Source organism: Acyrthosiphon pisum, chromosome A1 (genome assembly GCF_005508785.2).
Source record: "Acyrthosiphon pisum isolate AL4f chromosome A1, pea_aphid_22Mar2018_4r6ur, whole genome shotgun sequence".
In the NCBI taxonomy this organism is placed as follows: Eukaryota; Metazoa; Arthropoda; class Insecta; order Hemiptera; family Aphididae; genus Acyrthosiphon; species Acyrthosiphon pisum.
Genome location: NC_042494.1, coordinates 143,690,104 through 143,699,987, shown reverse-complemented (window position 1 = coordinate 143,699,987; position 9,884 = coordinate 143,690,104). Strand labels below are relative to the sequence as shown.

The 9,884-nt window shown below is 33.3% G+C and overlaps 1 protein-coding gene across 2 annotated transcripts in view; it reads left to right on the top strand.

The window, feature by feature from the left end:
* The window catches only part of LOC100160569 (homeotic protein ultrabithorax), a 271,573-nt gene extending 264,937 nt beyond the window's left edge, over positions 1–6,636 (top strand). The window contains exon 4 of one of the 2 annotated variants that reach the window (XM_029488502.1): positions 6,465–6,636. The gene's annotated coding sequence lies outside the window, so the exon portion shown is untranslated. The remainder of the gene's footprint in view (positions 1–6,464) is intronic. The other variant, XM_029488503.1, reaches the window with a different exon arrangement.
* The last annotated feature ends 3,248 nt before the right edge of the window (positions 6,637–9,884 follow it).

The following is a 9,884-nucleotide window of genomic DNA, read 5'->3' as shown; positions in this document are numbered from 1 at the left end:
CCGTACCTTAATGAGGTTGTGAAAAAACCCTATTCCTTAAATCACTAGACATTGTCAAATCCGTTTAGAAATTTAAATGAAAATAATTTTAATTTGGTTTGCAGCTTAACATTATGTACATATTTTATATTTGTCATCCCTGCAGCTGTTTCAAAGTTACCCAAGTTCTGATTGTCCTTTGATATTTTAGAATTTAATTCTCTTCCCATCTCGTATTGGTTTAAATAATATTATTACACACCGAGTTACTGTATGAGATGGTAGCGCCGGTAGGTATAATGATATTTGGTTCATTCGTTTTGATTATGTGCATTACATTGCTGCACGGTGACTGCGACTAGACGGCGATATGGCTAAAGTTTTGGCCAGCAGTGCACAGTTCCCGGGGGGCTTGTACTTCATCCGACCCGATCCTAAAGCGGAGGTGCTATTTTAAAACGTAAAATCGGTTTATCGTCTCTGATTTATTGCGTACGGGTTAATTATTGCAGCCCGATTATAGCCCCGACCCTCTCTACAAAATGCTCAAGTCGGAAACATATTTTTTCCCGGCTTACCCTTCACTATACTAATAGGCCTTTATGGTTTTTTTTTTTTTTAAGGTAAAAGATATAAATTTAGTCTGATATTTGTCACAATTATATTTATTGGTCACCCTGCATAAAATTACCGTGTTGGTGGCCTCGGTCGTAAATTTCAAACAAGCGCGCACGCTGTTCATATAAATCGTTTACGTGCGGAGAAGACACGTTTTGAAACACCGGGTATGAAACTCTTAGAATTTCGAAAAGGGGAAGGATAAATGTTATTTTTTTACATTGGGTGCGATGATCATTAGTCGTGGGTTTGTTAAGAAAAAAAAACACTAATAGACGACGGGAAAGATACTCATTGAATGTTGCATACCGTATACATTATAATATAATATAATTTATGTGTTACACATGTTTGAGTGGTATTAAAAGTGAACGCGCTCGTTGATCTGTATAATTGCTTTCAGTTTTATATACGTCATGTACTTAATATGATATAATTTTTTTTTGTTATACTTCATCTAAATACTAGAACGTGTTGTGCTAAAATATGTATTTTTATGATAAAATTAATTTGCAATATATTTAAGTCACCATTATTGCCTACACACACTATAACAAGAGTGAACTGATTTAAATTACAGCAAGGAGTTATATTATAGCTGCAAACTTAAAATCTGACTGTTATCAGATTTTTAAAGCTATTAATTATAATTTTAGCTATAATTGTATACCTATTCTAATCGTGTATACGGGTACACAAAATGTAAAATAGTAGTTATGAATTGAATAATTAGCATAAAAATAACATTTAAAATCCTTAATATTGTTTGAAAAAAACACCCATAAAAGAATTGTATTCAAACGAATAAAATGTCGAGTAGGTAGTGTACAGTTTTGTAGAACTATAATATAAATGAACACATTTTTACACCTGTATGAATTTATAAATAAATTACGTTTAAAATAATGGTATCGTATACAAAAGCATACACACACTTTTGTACTAATTTTTATTTTATATCTACCATCTAAAAATTACATTCTTATAAAATGTTATATAATGCGACAAGTTGAAACTTGAAATTATAGTAGCTTGTAATTGTGACTCATGAATGATGTTGTCTAAATTTCGATTAGTAGTTAGTATATTCTCAATATACCTGATACGTCATAGGTTAATCGGTCAATGGCTAAAAGTTATGAGCATTTTTTTGGAAATTGTATGCGAAAATAATCTACTAACATTTAGTAACATAACACAATCGATGAAGTTTTTCCGTGCAGGTACAAAAACTTTAGCAAAAACTCGTCGATATCGACCCTACTGACTTTACCACACGCGTCTGATGTTGATCGATTTTTTGCCTGCTAAAATATCATAATATTTTCCAATTTTTTGGCGCGAGAAATTTGAAAACGTGCACGCGTAAAAAGATTTTAATAATATACTGAGTGGCGTACTTAGATATATGTTATAAGCTCTCTCGCGCGCACTAGAGACTTGCGCCGAGACGACGACGTCATCATTATCGTAATAATATATTATAATGTTGTATTATATTATTGAACTTATAGAGCTGTGCGATCGGGTGGTGGGGAGGGGGGAAATACGAATGAATGAGAACTGTATACGGACGTCGGCGACGACGACGACTACGGCAAAAAAGAATATCCGATAGCGTTATCGACAAACTCGTGTGTGCATGTAAAATAATATTTTCCATACGCGCGCTGTACATATAACATAATAATATATCACGTGTTATTATATTATAAGATATTTAAATATTATGAAGAATATCGTGTTCCAATAGTCTACGACGACGACGACGACGACGATTCATGTTAACCGGAACGGCGTGGGCCGCGCGTTTCGATAATATTATTATTATATAATGCTGCAGAGAGGCACACTCGCTCTCCACCCGCACCAATAATAAATTACTGGACGGACCGATCGGGGCAGATTGCTTCGTCGTCGGCTCCGTTGTCGTCGTCGCACCGACCGGTAACGCACGTGTTTTCCACGTCTTTTTCTCAGGTTTTTATATCTCCTCTCACTCACTCACTCTCCCTTTCTCTCTCACACACACACACACACATGCTCTCGCTGTGTCTTTATTTTTCGCCGACGAATAAAACAAATCCGTCGGGTGACAGACCACTCCCATTTCCCGGCCGTTGGACGGCCGTAACGTGGAAAAAGAGTACCCCCTCGACCTCGCGTGATTAATGCATTTCGCGTTATCTGCGCACCAAGCTTCGGGTTTTTTCGTACATACCGTGGTTAGGTACGTCCTATATAACGTACATATCAAATATAAAAATACGGACACCGCACCGCCCGACGACGTTATCGTCGCGCGAAGACGTCCGACCCGAGATAACGCGCTAGAGTTGACAAATCGTACCCTACCATAGGTGTATTATTATTATTATTATATTTCCGCAGGGTCTCCGCAGCGTCTCCGCTCGTATAGTTATAAATATAAAATTTTTGTTTGCATTACAAAATGTTTGTCTCGTTTATTTATTTTTTTGAATAATGTATAATATTATATATTATATTATGACTGTGCACGTATATGCACGTACCGGAGTTTGAAAAGTTTTCCATCGTTTTCGGATCCGGTCCACGGATTCGGGCACATATGTATTTGTTCAGAAAAGTTCCCGCACCAGTCGTATGTTTGCCTCTGCGGCGTATAGGTCGGTGTTTTTCTTTATATTATATTATTATATACGCGAAAAACCGCGTAAATCAATCCGTACATATTTTGTGCGTTGCGAATCGCCCCGCACACGGCCGTACAGTCTGAAAAGTTATGCTGTTGACAATATTTTCGAATACATATCCTATGCGCGCTCCCGACAACAACTCGGTGAATTCTTCTTCTCATATTATACAAAAATAATATATAATACCTTCTCTTGTGTGTGTGTGTGTGTGTGTGTGTGTGTGTGTACTCGAGATAAACTTCCGTTTCCAAAACAATTTTTTCATACCGTATTTATGTAAATACAAATATCTTTGCGAAACAAAATATTAAACGTGTAAACGTCATATAATATTATATAGGTACGCATGAATGTACACGCGGAAACTAAAAATATATTTTCTTCGGCAAGGAGTTGACAAATCAAGGCACGCAAGACGTGTCCAACGAGATTCTATATACAAAACAATTATTTATGTGATTATTATCCGGACGCACATATTATTATAATAATAATTCAGTTATTGCGCGCGTATATTGTAATACACATATATAATATTATATAATATTAGTATAATTTATTGTTTCGTTTATTTATTATTTTTTTTCACCATATTATACGATCGTGAAACGATAAAGTATTGTCTGGCGTGGCATTTGTTCCACTATATAAACACAGAATAACCAGAATGGACACTCGCTGAGCACTCAAAAAGCTGTTCAATTTGTTGGAATATCAGTGTATCCATGTATATAATAAAAATGTAGAATTCTTTTTGTCTGGTCACACTGATAAGGGTTTGTTTACTTACTTATGACATCAGCTGTCCATATAGCTGCCTCTGTTCGGACATTGATTATAGAATAGATTATTCTATAATCAATGGTTCAGGGAATAACAGTCGCGCTAGAAACAAAGAATAATGGGAATTATCTTTCTAACGGCAGCACTGATATTCCACCAGGTGTTGCAAATCTGTGCCCCATAAGAACCAATGTTAAACTGAAAAGGTGTCTCTTCTGGTTATTCTGTGATATAAACGTGTTGTTTATACGATAGATTTCAATAATGTGCTCAAGTGTAAAACAATATTTGCAGAATAAATGTAACAACAGGAATAATATTTAATGTATGAATTTCCGTTTTGCGTTAGTGTCGCAGACCGTAATATTATATAGTGTGCAATATTCACACGTTGGATTAACCAAACATTGGAATTGCACATTCGTTTTGTATATTGATTATAATCAATATACGATCGTATACGATTTTTTTTGGTGTTAAAATTATTAAAGATTACCTACCTAATATCCGAATAAATAAAAAAATAAAAACCTTCAGAGGCCGACGGGCTCCAATAATATTATAATATAATATCGCGGTCCCGCGTTTTCCCTATATATTTTATATCTCCGTCGTCGCAGACTTTTCAACGTCTCTTTAGATCACGCGCGGAAACCGGAAACGCCGCCTCACGGTTTTCCTTCGACACACACACACACACTGGCTGTGGCTGTATACCATTGTATCGTCTTTGCAAAGAATTTTCCACATATACACACACTCGCACGCGCGTGGTAACATCCGGTGAGACTGATATTATTATTATTATTATGTTTGAAACGACGCCACAGCGTTCATCCGACGAGACACAAAGCCCGACGACTATATTATAATATTATATGTATATATTATATTCTGTAGAACGCCGCCGGCTATATGTCCCCGCACCACACCTTCACTGCAGCATATATATGCGTTTTTATTATGCACACTCATATACTATCCACAAATCACAAAATATATACTCACGCATATGTATATCGATTTACGCGCCCTACACCATATATCAATTTTTCAAAACCTTTCGTTTACACGACGTATAATATGCACAAACAAATAATAGAATACACGGTAAAACGGACGACAAACCTAAAGTATTCGCCAACGGCACTAAACCTCAATTAAAAGAAAAATAAATGTATAGTAAATAAATAGTTATACCTATACATACGACTTATACGTGCCTAATAAAAATTAATATATTATATAAATATACGTCTTAGGTTTGAGAAAGATACGCCAAAAAATTGGTGGCCCCCAATTAATAGTTTTTTTTGGCCTATTTAAAGCTATTTATATTTAAAGTTTACTTCCACGATGTACCCTCTATGATTATCTGTTTGATGCTACGAATACTCCTTCATTCCTCACTCCTAAGATTTTTGAATCTTTTTTAATTTACTATATATCTTCCTACCGAAGTCTTGGTCTCGATCGTGCTTTATTTGGTACCTATTTCATGATTGTATGTACGAGTTGGTCTCTGTTTTTCATATATAGGTACGTATGCTTGCGTTTTAAATTTTAATCACTGGCTCTTAAGTACGACCACTCATCACTATATATATTGGCGTACCAACTATATGGGATATAGGTATTCAGTTCGAGTTCTCTGTTTTATATTCTTTCTTAGCCACATTCTTCATTTGTTTTTACAGGACCAAATTGTATTCTTTGCGAAATTCTCCTCTCGAATCTCATTAGTTCGTCCAAATCTATATGAAAAATAAAAACTCTTTCTTAATTTGATCAAAATTCAGAGTATTTTTTCAACAGTTCAAAAAATCTACGTCTAAAATGTATATTAGAATAGGTATACGTAATTGTAAGTTTATAATATTAAGGTATCATATGCTACAGCAGTCATCACATAGTATAACACGTCCTAATTCCAACGGATTACTATGTTTTTGTAAATAATAATAAAATATATGCAACTTTCGATCAGTATCGATTGTCAATATGTTCTTATTGTACATATATAATTTATTTACTTATGTAGCATATAGGACTATATAGGTACTATGAGCTTTAAACAACGCGCTCATTTACTAAACATTCGTAGGCAGGTATACACTCGTATATATGCGGAAACTGGCTTTTTAATAATATAATATGTGTGTCTACTGCCTAATGCCCATAAATTACGCTAAAATACGGTTAATTGATTATGACTTTTATAGTAAAAAAAAAAAAAAAAAATCGTACTTATTAAATCACAACCCGCCAAGTGTACCTAATAAACTACCTATAGTACATACTATACATAATATAATATAAACTATATTATAAAGTATAATAAACCGATATAATATTCATCATTTCTGCACGTTTCTAATCGATGTCATTGCGTTGCTTGTTTTGCAGATGAACGGACAACTACGCGATGGATGATACGCGTAAAATATATCGGCTCTTCGGCTCGAAACGACACTAATTGTCGATACACAGATATACGTAATATTATATGTTTGTATACGATTTAAATTTATTATTACAAGTATAAATAATAATAATAAACTATCGACGATAAATCATTTAAATATAATATAATAATATGTATGTTATACGTTATCTATTATGTATAAGTAATGCAACATTAAATATATAAGAACAATTTTTAAGGTTATATAGTACATAATATATTATAATATACTGTATACTTACTTGTTTTATATAGACGTGGTATAGCGCGTATTGAATACTATTTTTTAGATTTACTTTTTTAGCATTAAGACTATAAATTTATTTTAGGTAACGTTATACATACACATAGATATATTATGTATTATACATACTATATAGTCATAATATATAGATATAAATAAGAATTTAGGTGTAGTGTATTTTTTTTGGATTTCCAAATTAAAATCACTTTTTCTCCTATTTGAATGGTATATATAACATTGTTCTCGAGTAGTCTCGCCAGTTTCTATATAAATCAAACGTGAAATTCTACTATAGCATTATAAACCGGTGTTCAAACAAAAAAAAAAAATGACAATGACAAGTGTCAAGTTTTAGTTTTTACTCAATAAGTTTATATTTATTTATTTCCTTTAATTTATCGTATAACTTTTATATATTGTAATCAGATAATATTTTTATGGAGTCTCTTTTTTTGTACATAAACATAACAGAAACCAACCATTTTTTTTTCGTTTGTTTTTACTTATTATAGTTACTATATTATATATAAATAAGAAGCGAGACAACGATTTATTTGTATAATATTGATAATTGTGTTTAAAAATAAAGCCTAAGTATAATTGGAAAAAGTCTCTGGTTTTTCTTATTTAAGTGAAACAAACTAAACGCCTACTAAAAATGAGGTTATGGAAACGAAAACCGGCAGCGATACCTTTAAAGGTAATATTCAAAAATCGATAGGTAGTAATAATTGTTTTTATTTTCAGGGTTTCATTTCTACATTATTATAGGTACCTACATGCGACAAACGCACACGCATATTAGACGTGCGTCATCGGGTTTAAAACTCCCCATGATCTTTTTTTTATTGTCCAATCATTATAAGTTAATTTGAATTTATAGCTTTTGTTAAAGTCAAATCCTCCTGTGTACTAAGCCCTGCAGTCTTCGAAGAACCAATATCAATCTGTACGTGGAGTCGTGTATAAACTGCATTGGTACATTTATTTATAAAAACACTTAAAACAAATGAAAATATATATCTATTGATCTTTTTTTGTTGAATTAACACCAAAGTGATATATATTCCTCTCCATTATGCATGCCGTGTGTGTTGTATATACTATATATATATATATATATATACACACACACGCTGAGACGACAATAATATATATAAACTTAATATATTCTTCAGTCTTCTCCTTGGAGACGTCGCGCGTCGATAAAACGGTTATTTTACTTCTATTTCAGTTCTTAAGCTGAGAGAAGGTATACACTATCAGACCGAGTCACATTATTTTATTTATTCACCTCGTCGACCGAAATATATATAAAATATCTTTTGTTCTCTGAAAATGTAATATATTATTAACATAACAAAAAAGATTGCCTGGCATTTTTACCAAAATGACATTAGTCATACCGCTTTATAATACATAAACGTATAATTTATCGTGTGACTAATGAGTTTCAATAACACTATACTGATTAATATATAATAGGCCATTATAAATGACCCTCTCTATTTATTCCACAATATCAGTGGGCGTATGTTGTTGTGTGTGTATGAATGTTGCTTAATATTAATTTTGAAAATATGTTTGAATTTAAACATAAATCGTCTACAAATTTGCCATACATGCCGTATATACGAACATTAAGAATCAATTTTGAGAATGTGCTCAGAAATTTTTATTTTTATAAATGTGCAGAATAAAATGTGGGTAGTGGATACACTGTCGTTAAAAATAAAACAAAATCCGGAAATTATATAAAAATAAAGCAATAGTGATGACCAGAGTTAACAGTGATAATATTTTCAAACAAAATAAGTCTACTATAGGAACTAATTTGTCAAAATCTATTTAAAAACAATAACTGATTATTCACCTTTTTTTAAAAAAAAAAAAGTATGCAGATTATATTTGGCGACGTTTAAAATGTTTTAATGCACGCTTGTAACTACCAATGTACTTTTAACGCGCTAATGGTAATATTCTCTGGGAGTTGTTTTTGTAATTTGGTCGTGCTCGGTGCTTAAATTTTTGTTGTTTTATTTAAATGCGGGTACGAAGTAATTATTATTAATTTTAATTTCCGACACCCTGACATTTTTTTGTTATTGAATCTAAGCACAATTTTTGATACCTCCAAACTCATTGTTTAAAAATCAATTTAGTAGTACCTAAGTACAATAAAATACAATAGTAATTTTTTAGGTTGGTGGCGCACTCCATTAATATAGCCTATAGGTACTATACTATAAATTTGTATATTAACACATATAATTTTGAACAGCACGGGAGTTGGTCGATTGTTCACACATCCCGATTTCCAACAATATCATTGTTTTTCCCGAAAAAATTCAGTCATAAATTTTTGCGAACATTTTTCGAGAAACGACATAATACAATAACCACGTAGGGCGGCGCGGGACATACTTATTTTTGAGTTATCTTGCGACACGTAGTTGAGACGAAAAACTCCGCCTTTATTATATATATATATATGTGTGTGTGCGGTCGAGACGTTTCCGCTGAAGTATATAAACATAAAATATTACGCATCGCTCGTACGAGTTTTCCCGTGGTATAGTGGTTTGGACACTGGACGACTTATTCGGACCCAACAGAGGGGTACCGTGAATTTACTCCGTACGCACTCGTAAGAGATAGCGTGTAATGTGGGTAAGTATACGCGTGGATATGGGGAGAAGACGTATTACTATCGTTACTTTATTATCGTATACTCGACGTATATAAATATCATAGTTTCGGGTGTGTGTGTGTGCGTGAGTGTGTTTTACACGCGTAGTTGTATGCTTGTAGATATATAGTAAATAGAGCGTAGAAAAATTGCGCGGAACTGGCGAAAAGTGATAAATGGCGCCGGGGGAGGGGCCGCTCCGGCCGTGGAATTACAGCCGCCGAGGTGGCTTACGTGATAGGAAATTGCCGACCCCAATTAAATGGGATGCGTGGTATATATTATTATACAAGTGCTGCGGGACGGACATTATTCTTCCCGCGTCCCTATATCCAACCTAGACTGCCCTTCTGCAAGCCGGTATATATTCAATATTATATATAATATACACCGATATCATATATATATTTCGGGAAATATTAGGTTTTT